Source organism: Callorhinus ursinus, unplaced genomic scaffold (assembly GCF_003265705.2).
Source record: "Callorhinus ursinus isolate GAN/ISIS: 27379988/994484 unplaced genomic scaffold, GSC_fseal_2.0 scaffold8, whole genome shotgun sequence".
Classification (NCBI taxonomy): Eukaryota; Metazoa; Chordata; class Mammalia; order Carnivora; family Otariidae; genus Callorhinus; species Callorhinus ursinus.
This window is the reverse complement of record NW_027397070.1, coordinates 29,682,634-29,695,001: the sequence shown is the minus strand read 5'-3', so window position 1 is coordinate 29,695,001 and position 12,368 is coordinate 29,682,634. Positions and strand designations below refer to the sequence as shown.

The following is a 12,368-nucleotide window of genomic DNA, read 5'->3' as shown; positions in this document are numbered from 1 at the left end:
TCTTTCTTTCTTTCTTTCTTTCTTTCTTTCTTTCTTTCTTTCTTTCTCTCTCTCTCTCTCTTTCTTCCTTCCTTCTTTCTTTTCTTTCTTTTTCTTTCCTTCCTTCCTTTTAGATGAACAGTTTATATAGAGACACAATCAAATGTAAAAAAATCTTCTCACACTACAGATACTACAGATATGTGAACTCCATCCTGCCATTCCCAGAATCAGAGAATTTAGAAGCACCAGAAAAGAAATACTACATTAAAGCAAAACAAAAAATTGAGGAAATACTACCTGAGTCTTCACATTTGGAAAAACCTACAGGAAGTAGTTCAGTGTTGCTTTGGAATAAAGAATTTAAACATGAGTCAGAATGTAGACCCTTTTAATTGGCTGTTAATTATAGCTTTTCCCCTCTAATAAAGAGTGGCTATCTACTGTACTATGCTATTCTAGGTCCACCTAGCAATTAGTCCAGTAGCTGGGGTTCCTGGGAGCACTTCTGAAATTTCTGCTCACAAAGGGCCCTGACCTTTACACAAGCAGAAAGAGAAGTAGATCATGAATGCATTTCCTCAGAACCCCAAGGCACAGCCCACACTCCTCAGCAAAGAACTTCCCACCCTTGCTGAAACAAGCCTACTTTGCAAAGCCAAATTCGGTGATGCTGAGTTGGAATAAAGGAACTGGTCCTTCACTAGGAATTCCTTCTTATCATAGTTCCTCAGCATCAAGGAAGGTAAAGTTACTTTGTGCCTCTCAGTTACCGACTGTTTTCCCCCTATGGAAAAGCTGAACCAAGAGCAAACACATGATACTTAGTCAGCAGCACACTGGAAGTTTACAGCAAGCACTGTTCTGGCAGGCTTACCACATAGAATTAAATCAGAAGGACCAGTTCAGGCACTAGACACCAAATGTTAACCCAGCTGTCCTCAGCAGGAGCCTGTTTTCCAAGCCATCACAGGAAAGGGAGGCTATGTTTTAGATCAGTTAACCATGAGTCTCAGATACAATAATCTCACAAGCCAACTGTATTTAAGGTCAACATGAGATGCTCAAGTTATAATATATGAATGCAAGTCTCTGCGGTTCAGATGTTGAGTCTGGCTGATGAGGTTCTAGGCAAGTAGGTACCTAAACTATAGGTGAGACCAACATTGGCCTTTGACCTCACTAGCAATAAGTGAAGTCTTTATAGAAAAGCACTGATGTACACTTGTAGCACAGGGAAACATCATTGTTTAAGGACCCCTGCAAAAAACTAGCTTTGGGGGTCAATCTATCAGGCAGTGTTCCCCCTCCTCTGCTACTTCAGTAACCTGGTGAGTAACCTTCTAGCACTTTGAAGCTCAAAACATTCAAAGACCATCATCAAACTTTTCCCCAGAACATGGAGTAGGTGCTGATTCTGAGTGTAACCCCCAAACGTTATGAAGTTAGGAAGCAGTTCCCATCTCCCAAAGATCACAGATGAACTGTCTTCCATTCCTTTCCCAGAATCCCAGAAACAGACTGGGTCACTGCGGTTCAGCCGTCTTCACTGTCCAGCAATCCAACTCCCAGGAGCCACTTTACACAGCTTCCACAGTATATGGAATAGGAATCACCAACTTGAAGGGGTGGGCCTGAAGCCGAAGTCACAGCCTCACCGTATGTGTCTCTGACTCTCTGGCGCTCAGCTCCTATTCCTCAGAGTGGATACATTATAGTGTTTGTTTGTTTTTTTTAAATCTTATTTTTTATTTATTTATTTATTATTTATTTATTATTTATTTATTCATGAGAGACAGAGAGGCAGAGGGAGAAGCAGGCTCCCAAGGAGCAGGAAGCCTGATGCGGAACTCGATCCCAGAACTCTGGGATCATGACCTGAGCCGAAGGCAGACGCTTAACCATCTGAGCCACCCAGGCGCCCTACATTATAGTGTTTTTATTTCAGCACCTGATAATTCAGAATACATCTTCAAACCTGTTTTAAAAGCTGTCCCCCGCTTTTTGGACCAACATTCTGCCACACCCTACACGTCCTCAGCACAGATCTGGGATAATGCCCAAATTAGCCAATCTGGGCAGGGATGAGTCACTGATTTGCAAAAGTTTGGATGTGCACTGTTCGCCAAGCCAGACGCATGCCCACTCAGGCCCTGGGGCATCACTACTTTCTGTGGGATCAGCACCCAGAGAGCGGCGGCAGCCCCTACCGCGGCCCGGCCTGGTAGAAGGGCTCGTGCGCGCCCCACAGTCAGATCCAGCAGCCGCGCAGCCCAGTCAAGGGGCGCAGGGGCCGCCTCCGGAGTCCGGGAAGGAGGACCCGCTTCCTAATCCCACACTGGGGCGGGCCGCTGGGGTTGCTAAGCGCGCCCCCCCCCCACCCCCCGCTCGCGGGCGGGATGCCGTGGCCGAGGCTGCCAGTCGCCGCGGAGGGTGCCCCGCGCCCCTCACCGCCCGCCCCAGGATCAATGCGTGAGTCTTTGTAAAGCGCTTCTAACTTTCCCAGAGCCTCAGATTGCGCTCTCTCGAGGGGTCAAGGCCTCCAGTGCCCCGGTGCCCCCAGGTCCTCACGCGACCCCCCGCCTCTCCGTGCCCGCCCGCCGGCCGTCAAGCCCCTAGCCCCCAGCCCCCGCCCGGGCGCCGCCGGCGGGCTCCCTCCGCGTCCCGCGTCCCCGCGCCCCCGCCACTCACCCGACGCCTCGGCGCTAGCTCGCTTGCTACCCGCGCGGCTTCTGCTGAGGTGGTGCGAGCCCTGACCGGGCGGTGGCTCAACGCCTCAAATAGGCTCGGCCCGGCCCGGCCCGCCTCTGCCGAGGCGTGGCTGGCCCCCACCCCCGCCTGGCCCGGCCTCGCCTCGCCTCGCCTCGCCTCTTCCTGCGGACCAGGCCCGGCGTCCCCCGCCCCCCGCACACCCTGCCGCGCCGTTCCAGGGCGCAGCTGAGAAGTTCGGGGTCTGGAGAGCGGCCGGTGGGACGCTCCGGGGCGGCCCCCAGCCCCGCAGCCTCCAGTTGGTGTCCCGCGGCCACCCGAGACCTGGAGTGGGGTCACGTTCACCGCCCTCTCTCCAGATTCACCTGGTGACTCAGACCAGGATGGGGAGAGTCTGCGAAGCTTTCAGAGTGTGCTGCGTTGAAGAGTTTTGCTTGTTTGCTTGTTTTAACCGAGTTTGCTTGTTTTCTGCCTGAATTGCAGACGCTCTCGTCCTTTCTGCATTTTACCTAAATCCTCTCTCAATATCAGAGCCTTCCCAAGAAGTGCGCAGTGACTTGTGTCACTGGGAGGGCCCTGTCAAGTTTTCTGAGGTGCTGGGTGAGATAGATGCCCCCATGTTCTTGACCTTGCATTCATTCCCTTTCTGAACTGCGATGTGGGGACCCACCTCACACTGAGAGCCCAAAATTGTTTTTGTTTGTTTGCTCCTCACTGCATCCTCAGCATCTTACCTAGCCTTTGGTGTGTAGTAAGTTCTCAGAAAAGGTTTGTTTCATGAATGAATGAACGAAATAATGAATCCCTTCCTAGAAAGCCTGTTGTTTTCTCAAAGGTTGGGGAGAGTCTGGATGAAGGAGGGAACAGTTAAACACAAAAGTGGCTTAGGTAAAGACATGAATAGGGTAAAGCTACCACTCTAAAAAAGGTTCTTATAACAGATAGTAATTCTTGGGGCACCTGGGTGGCTCAGTCGCTTACGGGGCTGCCTTCAGCTCAGGTCATGATCTCAGGGCCCTGGGATCAAGCCCCACATCGGACTCCTTGCTCAGCAGGGAGCCTGCTTCTCCCTCTCCTTCTGCCTGCCCCTCCCCCTGCTTGTGCTCTCTCTTTCTCTCTCTGTCAAATAAATTAAAATAAAGTCTTAAAAAAAAACACACACACAAATAGTGATTCTTGCAAGAGAGAAGGTATTTATTTGGTATAATTTCGCTGTGTAATAACTGAGTGAAATGGTTAGGGACGTCCAAGGTGGATTTTTTTAAGTTCAGATATCCACTCACAAAAATTAACTTGCAATGGATTAAAGGCTTAATTGTAAGACCCCAAAACATAAAACTCCTAGAAGAAAACAGGAGGAAAGCTCCTTGACATTGGTCTCGGCAATGATTTTTCAGTTATGACTCCAAAGTAGAAGCAACAAAGGCAAAAATAAACAAGTGAGACTACATCAGCTAAAAAGCTGCATAGCAAAAGAAGTAATAAACAAATGAAAAAACAACTTACAAAATGGGAGAAACTTGAGAACTATGGTTTTGATAAGCGGTTAATCTCCAAAATATATAAGGAACTCATAGAACTCAATAACAACAAAACAAAACAAAACAAAAAAACCCAAATAATCCTATTTAAAGAATGGGCAAAGGACCTGAATAGACATTTTCCCAAAGAAGACATATGACCAACAGGTACATAAAAAGGCATTCAACATCACTAATCATCAGGGAAATGCAAATCCAAACCACAATAAGATACTACTTCACACCTGTTAAAATGCCTATCATCAAAAAGACAAGAAATAAGTATTGGCAAGGATGTGAACAAGGGAACCCTTTGTGTACTGTTGGTGGGAATGTAAACTGGTACAGCTATTATGGAAAACATGAAGGTTCCTCAAGAAATTAAAAATAGAACTACCATATGACTTAGCAATCCTACTTCTTGGTGTATATCCAAAGGAAATGAAACCACTATCTTGAGATATCTGCATCACCATGTTTATTGTAGCATTGTTCACAATAACCAAAATATGGAAACAACCTAAGTCTGTTGAAGGATGAATGGATTAAAAAATGTCTCTCTCTCTCTCTCTCTCTCTCTCTCTCTCTCACACACACACACACACACACACACACACACACACACACACACACACAGGAATATCCAAGCTGTGAGAAAGAAGGAACTCCTGCCATTTGCAACAACATGGATGTACTTTCAGGGTATTATGCTAAGTGAAATAAGTCAAGCAGAGAAAGACAAATACAATATAGAATCTAAAAGAGCTCATAAAACAGAGTAGAATGATGGTTGCCAGGGCCTGCAGATATGAGAGAAAATAGGGAGATGGTCAAAGGGCAAAAACTTTCAGTTGTAAGATGAGTAAGTTCTGGGAACCCAATGTACAGTATGATTACTATTATTAACAATACTATATCATATATTTGACAGTTGCTGAAAGAGTAGTCTTTTTTTTTTTTAAAGATTTTATTTATTTGACAGAGTACAAGCAGAGGGAGAGAGAGGGAGAAGCAGGCTCCCTGCTGAGCAAGGAGCCCAATGTGGGACTCAATCCCAGGACCCTGGGATCATGACCCGGGCCGAAGGCAGCCGCTTAACCGACTGAGCCACCCAGGCGTCCCAGCTGAAAGAGTAGTCTTAAATGTTCTCACCACACACAAAAAATGGTAATGTGTGAGGTGATGAATGTGTTACTAATTTTACTATGGTAATCATATCATAATACATATGTATATCAAAAAAATAATGTTAGGAATAATAAGAGCTAATATTCTTTGAGCACTTATGTGCCTTGTACTATGCTTAGTACATATATGCTCATATATGGGCAATCCCCCATATATGTACACCCATTTTATTTATTTATTTATTTATATTTTTTTCCAAGTTTTTTTTTTAATCACCCAATGCTCATCACGACAAGAGCACTCCTTAATCCCCACCCTTTATTTCACCCTTTCCCCCACCAGCCTCCTCTCTGGTAACCATCAGTTTGTTCTCTGTAGTTAGAGTGTGTTTCTTGGTTTGTCTCTTTTTTTTCCCTTTGCTCATCTGTTTTGTTTCTTAAATTCCATGTATGAGTGGAATTCATGTGGCATTTGTCATATGGTATTTGACTGACTTATTTCACTTGGCATTATACTGTCTAGCACCATCTATGTCATTGGAAATGGCAAGATTTCATGCTTTTTTATGGCTGAATAATATTCCACTGTGTGTATATATACCACATCTTCTTTATCCATTCATCAATCAACGGACACTTGGGCTGCTTCCATACCTTGGCTAGCGTAAGTAATCCTGCTATAAACATTGGGGTGCATGTATCCCTTTGAATTAGTGTTTTTGTATTCTTTAGGTAAATACCCAGTAGTGTGATTGCTGGATCATAGGGTGGTTCTATTCTTAACTTTTTGGGGAACCTCCACACCAGTTTGCATTCCCACCAACAGAGCAACAGGGTTCCTTTTTCTCCATATCCTCACCAACACCTCTTGTTTCTTGTGTTTTTTGATTTTAGTCATTCTGATAGGTGTGAGGTGGTATCACACTGTAATTTGGATTTGCGTTTCCCTGATGATAAGTGATGATGAGCATTTTTTCATGTGTCTGTTAGCCATCCCTATGTCTTCTTTGGAAAAATGTCTATTCGTGTCTTCTGCCCATTTTTAGTTGGATTATTTGTTTTTTGGGCATTGAGTTTTATAAGTTCTTTATGTATCTTGCACACTAACCCTTTATCAGATATATCATTTGCAAATATCTTCTCCCATTCTGTAGGTTGCCTTTTAGTCTTGTTGATTGTTTCTTTGGCTGTGCAGAAGGGTTTTATTTTGATGTAGTCCCAATAGTTTATTTTTGCTTTTGTTTCCATTTCCTCAGAAGACATATCTAGAAAGAAGTTGTTATGGCGGATTCAAAGAAGTTACTGCCTGCGTTCTCTTCTAGGATTTTTATGGTTTCTGGTCTCACATTTAGGTCTTTAATCCATTTTGAGTTTATCTTGGTATATGGTGTAAGAAAGTGATCCAATTTCATTATTTTGCATGTTGCTGTCCAGTTTCCCCAACATCATTTGTTAAAGATATACTCTTTTTCCCATTGGATATTCTTTCCTGCTTTGTCCAAGATTAATTGACTATATAATTGTGGGTCCTTTTCTGGGTTTTCTGGGTTTTCAGAGTACAGGTCTTTCACCTCTTTGATTAGGTCTATTCCTAGATATCTTATTATTTTTGGTGTGATTGTAAATAGGATTGTTTTCTTAATTTCTCTTTTTGCTGCTTCATTATTGGTGTAGATTTGGTATCCTGTGACTTTACTGAATTAGTTGATCAGTTCTAGCAGTTTTTTGGTGGAATCTTTCAGGTTTTTTATAAATGGTTTCATGTTCTGCGAAGAGTGAAAGTTTTACTTCTTCCACTGATTGGATGCCTTTTATTTTTTATTTTCTGATTGCAGTGGCTAGGACTTCCAGTACTATATTGAATAAAAGTGCTGAGTGGACATTCTTGTCTTATTCCTGACATTAGGGAAAAGGCTTTCAGTTTTTCCGCATTGAAGATGTTATTAGCTGTGGGCTTTTCATACTTGCCCTTTATTTTTTTTTTAAGATTTTATTTATTTATTTGACAGACACACAGAGAGAGAGGGAACACAAGCAAGGGGAGTGGGAGAGGGAGAAGCAGGCTTCCCGCAGAGCAGGGAGCCTGATGCGGGGCTTGGTCCCAGGACCCTGGGATCATGACCTGAGCTGAAGGCAGCTGCCTAATGACTGAGCCACCCAGGCACCCCTTATATGTCCTTTATTATGTTGAGGTATGTTCTCTCTAAACCTACTTTGCTGAGGGTTTTTATCATGAATGGATCTTGTACTTTGTCAAATGCTTTCTTCACATCTATTGAAATGATCAGATGGCTCTTGTCCTTTCTTTTATTGATGTGACATATCACGTTGATTGATACATGAATATTGAACCTCCCTTGCAACACAGAAATGAATCCCACTTGATTGCAGTGAGTGATTTTTTTTAATGCATTGTTGGATTTGATTTGCTAGTATTTTGTTGAGGATTTTTGCATCTATATTCATCAGGGATATTGGCCTGTAGTACTCCTTTTTTGTGGTGTCTTTATTTGGTTTTGCTATCAGGGTAATGCTGGCTTCATAGAATGTATTTGGAAGTTTTCCTTCTTTTTCTATTTTCTGGAATCATTTGAGAAGAATAGGTATTCACTTTTTTTTTTTTTTTAAGTAGGCTCTACGTCCAACATGGGGCTCAAACTCACGACCCTGGGATCAGGAGGCACATGTTCTACCTACTGAGTCAGTCAGGCTCCCCTGTATTAACTCTTCTTTAAATGTTTGGTAGAATATCTGGTCCTGGACTTTTGTTTGTTGGGGGTTTTTTGATTACTGATACAATTTCTTTTTTGGTAAATTTTTATCCCCATTTTAAAGATGAGAAAGCTGGGGGCACCTGGGTTGCTCAGTCATGATCCCAATGTCCTGGGATCTAGCCCCGCGTCAGGCTCCCTGCTCAATGGGGAGCCTGCTTCTCCCTCTCCAGCTCCCCCCTGCTTGTGTTCCCTCTCTCGCTGTCTCTCTCTGTCAAATAAATAAAATCTTAAAAAAAAAAAGATGAGAAAGCTGAGGCACAGAGTACTAGATAGGACCAAGATCACAGCATAGATCAGTCGAAAGCTTGTCAGGGTCTGAGAAATAAGTGTTTGGAAATGGGATATTTGCTGTTCAATAGATTGAGGCAAAGAACACGAAAGAAAGAAAGGAGGGAAGGAGAGAAAGAAAGAAAGAGAGAGAGAGAGAGAAAGAGAGAGAGAGAAAGAAAGAAAGAAAGAAAGGAAGGAAGGAAGGAAGGAAGAAAAAAAGAAAAAAAAAAAAAAAAAAAGAGAAAAAGAAAGAAAGGAAGGAAGGAAGGAAGGAAGGAAGGAAGAAAGAAAAAGAAAGAAAGAAGAAAGAAAAAGAAAGAGGAAAGAAAAGAAAGAAAGAAAGAAAGAAAGAAAAAGAAAGAAAGAAAGAAAGGAAGAAAGAAAGAAAGAAGGAAAAAAAAAGGGAGGGGAGGAGAAAGAGAAGGGTGGAGGGAGGACGGGAGGGAGAGTTGTGGAAGGAAGAATATAAACACTGCCAAGAACAGGTCACCAAAAGTTGAGAGATTTTGAAGTTGGAAAGGGTCATTCAGAAATGGAAAGAATAATTGACCACAAAGTGAAATTATCTCTGAGACAACAAAGGAACTAAGTTGCTCTGTGGATTCGTGTTTTAATTCTAAGGAACAGTTTTCCTATCTCATACCAGATTCTTTGGCTAATAGCATATGTGAGGAAACCTCTGTATATGCTTGATGTATGTCTTAGCACTTTTGGATTTTGGGCTAGAGGAGAAGGGATTTTGTGCTAAAGAATGGAGTAAAGATAAAGGACTAAGAAGACGATGTTGGAACCAATCTCAGTCCAGCCTCTTTTGCTAGGTTGGAGCCCCAGAGAATAAAGAATGGGACTGCCTTTGTGAAAGCTCTGAGAGACACTGCATCAAGGCCCAAGGGACAAGAAATAGTCCCCCGGTGTGAGGCAGCCTTTCTTTCCCCTTCTCCATATACCCCAGGACTGTGCTGGCTCTTTGCGGATTTCCAGAGCAGATTCCTGGGACAGACATTAAGGTTCTCACTATGGAGAACCACTAGCAGTGTCCCTGGGAGCTCCCTCAAGGAGCTAACAGACATTTCGCAAGGATGGAGCAGATACTGCAGCTGACGGTGCTGACACTCCAGTTTTGTTAACAGAAGCACAGAGCGGGGGAGAGGCTGCTCATGTAAGGACTGTGGGGGAGCTTATAAATAACCTCAGTGGGACAAAGGAGGCCTGGCTAGAACTGGCCAGCTGGTGGTTGTGATGTAATTTGGTGATACAACCACACGTTCTATGTTTGGGGCAATGACTTCACTCGGTAAACCAAAATGGACAATTGGAAATGCGGTATTGTGGTATAATCTCATGAATACAATGGGATTGGGGGGTGGAGATTAATGAAGAGCCCAAATTACATTTTACCCCCAAAAATATAGATACAGATATATAGTATGTCTATCCATCTATAAATAACTCTAAAAAATAAGATATTCTTAAATGTTTTAAATAAATGTTTCTAAAATGTAGGATTCACGATGGGTTGCAGTGTTCTTATGAGCTTAGAAATCATATAAAGTGACCCAAGTAGCCTTATAATGTGGGCTCTTTGGGATTCTATGATGTCTGAGAACAATGTATATGTGATGTGTATAAAGCTGTATTGCTACGAAGAAAATTGGAGGAAGCAAACATTTAAATTTGGAGTTTGGGGGTGCCTGGGTGGCTCAGTCGTTAAGCGTCTGCCTTCGGCTCAGGTCATGATCCCAGGGTCCTGGGATCAAGCCCCACATCCGGCTCCCTGCTCGGCGGGGAGCCTGCTTCTCCCTCTCCCACTCCCCTTGCTTGTGTTCCTGCTCTCACTGTCTCTCTCTCTGTCAAATAAAGAAATAAAATCTTTAAAAAAATAAAAAAATAAAAATAAATAAATAAATAAATAAATAAATAAATTTGGAGTTTAACGTGGACTGTCCCTCCTAGGACTCTCTCCTTCACTTACCCAACCCTGGCCACAAGGGCCCCCCCGCCCTTCCTCCTTGATCACAAGGTTCACTCCAATTTTGCATCCTTGCATAGGTGGTTCCCTATGTCTGGAATTCTCTTCTCTCATTATCTACTAACTAACCCTCTCACTTTCTTTAAGTCTTTGCTCAAATGTCACCTTATCCAAGAGTTTACTATTGTATCACCCTATTTAAAATTGCAACTCGAACTTTTCCCAGTTCCTCATGCTATTGACCCCCCCTTTACCCTACTCTAATTTTTCTTTTTTCACAGTGTTTATCAATTTCCAGCATGCTATGCAATTTGCTTATTTCTTATGTTTACTGTTTATAGTTGGTTCTCTGTGCCTTTCTTCCATCCCCTCCCTGACTGCAGTGTTATTCACTATTCGCTGTGTGATTCACTGATGGATCCAAGTGGCACATAGTAGGCCCTCAATATTTGCTAAGTAAATAAATTCATAGTGTGGGCTGTAGAGAAAAATCCTCTGGCTGTTTTATTTTATCACTTTCAGTGCTGTTCCCTCTAGTGTACTATTTAATGTTCCCTTAAAAAAATTAAGAGTGAGGGGCGCCTGGGTGGCTCAGTTGGTTAGGCAACTGCCTTCGGCTCAGGTCATGATCCTGGAGTCCCGGGATCGAGTCCCGCATCAGGCTCCCTGCTCAGCGGGGAGTCTGCTTCTCCCTCTGACCCTCCCCCCGTCATGTGCTCTCTCTCTCTCAAATAAATAAAATATTTAAAAAAAAATTAAGAGTGAAAAATTCAATTAAGGGTGCCTGGGTGGCTCAGTCATTAAGCGTCTGCCTTCGGCTCAGGTCATGATCCCGGAGTCCTGGGATCAAACCCCGCATCGGGCTCCCTGCTCGGCAGGAAGCCTGCTTCTCCCTCTCCCACTCCCCCTGCTTGAGTTCCCTCTCTCGCTGTGTCTCTCTCTGTCAAATAAATAAATGAAATCTTAAAAAAAAGAAAGAAAAATTCAATTAATAGGTTGCTATGTTTTTAAAATACAAAAAGAAATTATATATATTCCCCAGGGAACTGATTAATGATTGACCACTTATTTCGGATAAATAGACCTGGTCTCAAAGCAACTTCATTATGAAACAGTTATCAGTTTCCTTTGCGAAATGTATTTGAAGGCTTACTGTAATACATTTTGCAAAGGAAACTCAAATTATGTATACTCTCCAGATTTTAACTTTGTCTTATCTTTTTCTTGGAAGAAATAGATAAGTAGTATTGTCTCATTTTTGCTATCAGGGAAAGGGATTTACTTATCTCCACTCATCCATGACAAGGAAGATAATCCAGAAGTCATGACTTTTATAACTCATCTAGAAAAGCACTGACCAAAGAATCTTCACAGGGACTGGCTGATGTAAACTAGGGAGAAAACTAGGTGTAATCTGGCTCCTAAATAATTCCTGCACTCCCTGAAATAACCAACTAATTAACAACTCGTGTAGAGATAAATTATTTCATCCAGTTTTCCACCCTAGGCGGAAAATGTCCACATGAAGGACTCCCTTGATGGAGTTGAAAAAGTGTCTTGGTATCCTCTAGGATAAATCTGGAAGTGTTTCAGTGGCTTGCACCGATCTTGCATCGTTGTCTACTCAAGGCTTAAACAGAGAAGTCCCTGTGTGCTGGCGATGAATCACTGTGTGGGTAGGAATTAATTATGAAAATATAATCCCTTCTCTGAAGAGGTAACCTGGCAACGAATTTACTTGAATGGGTCATCCATAGTAAATGACTAACCTATATCTATTAAAAAGGAGTTACCCACAGGAATGGTCTTTGTCCCTTAAGAAAATGAGTAAACACTTAAATCTTAAGACTTTGAGTCATGAGGCCATATGGACTGACGCAAGGCATTGCTTCCCTTAAGGGGTTAGCCGCTGGTACTAAGAAAAAGGGGTAGCCAAATGGGTTGTTATGGAGACAAGGGATGAGTCACCCTCTTGCCTTTATTTCTGGTAATCTTGAGTCATTTTAGAGATTGATAAAGA

At 42.9% G+C, this 12,368-nt stretch overlaps 1 protein-coding gene and 1 long non-coding RNA gene across 4 annotated transcripts in view; one reads left to right on the top strand and one right to left on the bottom strand.

Annotated features, from left to right (window-relative positions):
* LGALS3 (galectin 3) overlaps positions 1–2,809 on the bottom strand; it is a 17,539-nt gene extending 14,730 nt beyond the window's left edge. The window contains exon 1 of the mRNA XM_025870003.2: positions 2,671–2,809. The gene's annotated coding sequence lies outside the window, so the exon portion shown is untranslated. The remainder of the gene's footprint in view (positions 1–2,670) is intronic.
* Positions 2,318–12,368, top strand: part of LOC141373246 (uncharacterized) — a 49,532-nt gene continuing 39,481 nt past the window's right edge. For 2 of the 3 annotated variants that reach the window (XR_012378993.1, XR_012378992.1), the window contains exon 1: positions 2,321–2,451. This is a non-coding gene — a long non-coding RNA (uncharacterized lncRNA). Of the gene's footprint in view, positions 2,452–12,368 lie in introns of all 3 variants that reach the window. The other variant, XR_012378994.1, reaches the window with a different exon arrangement.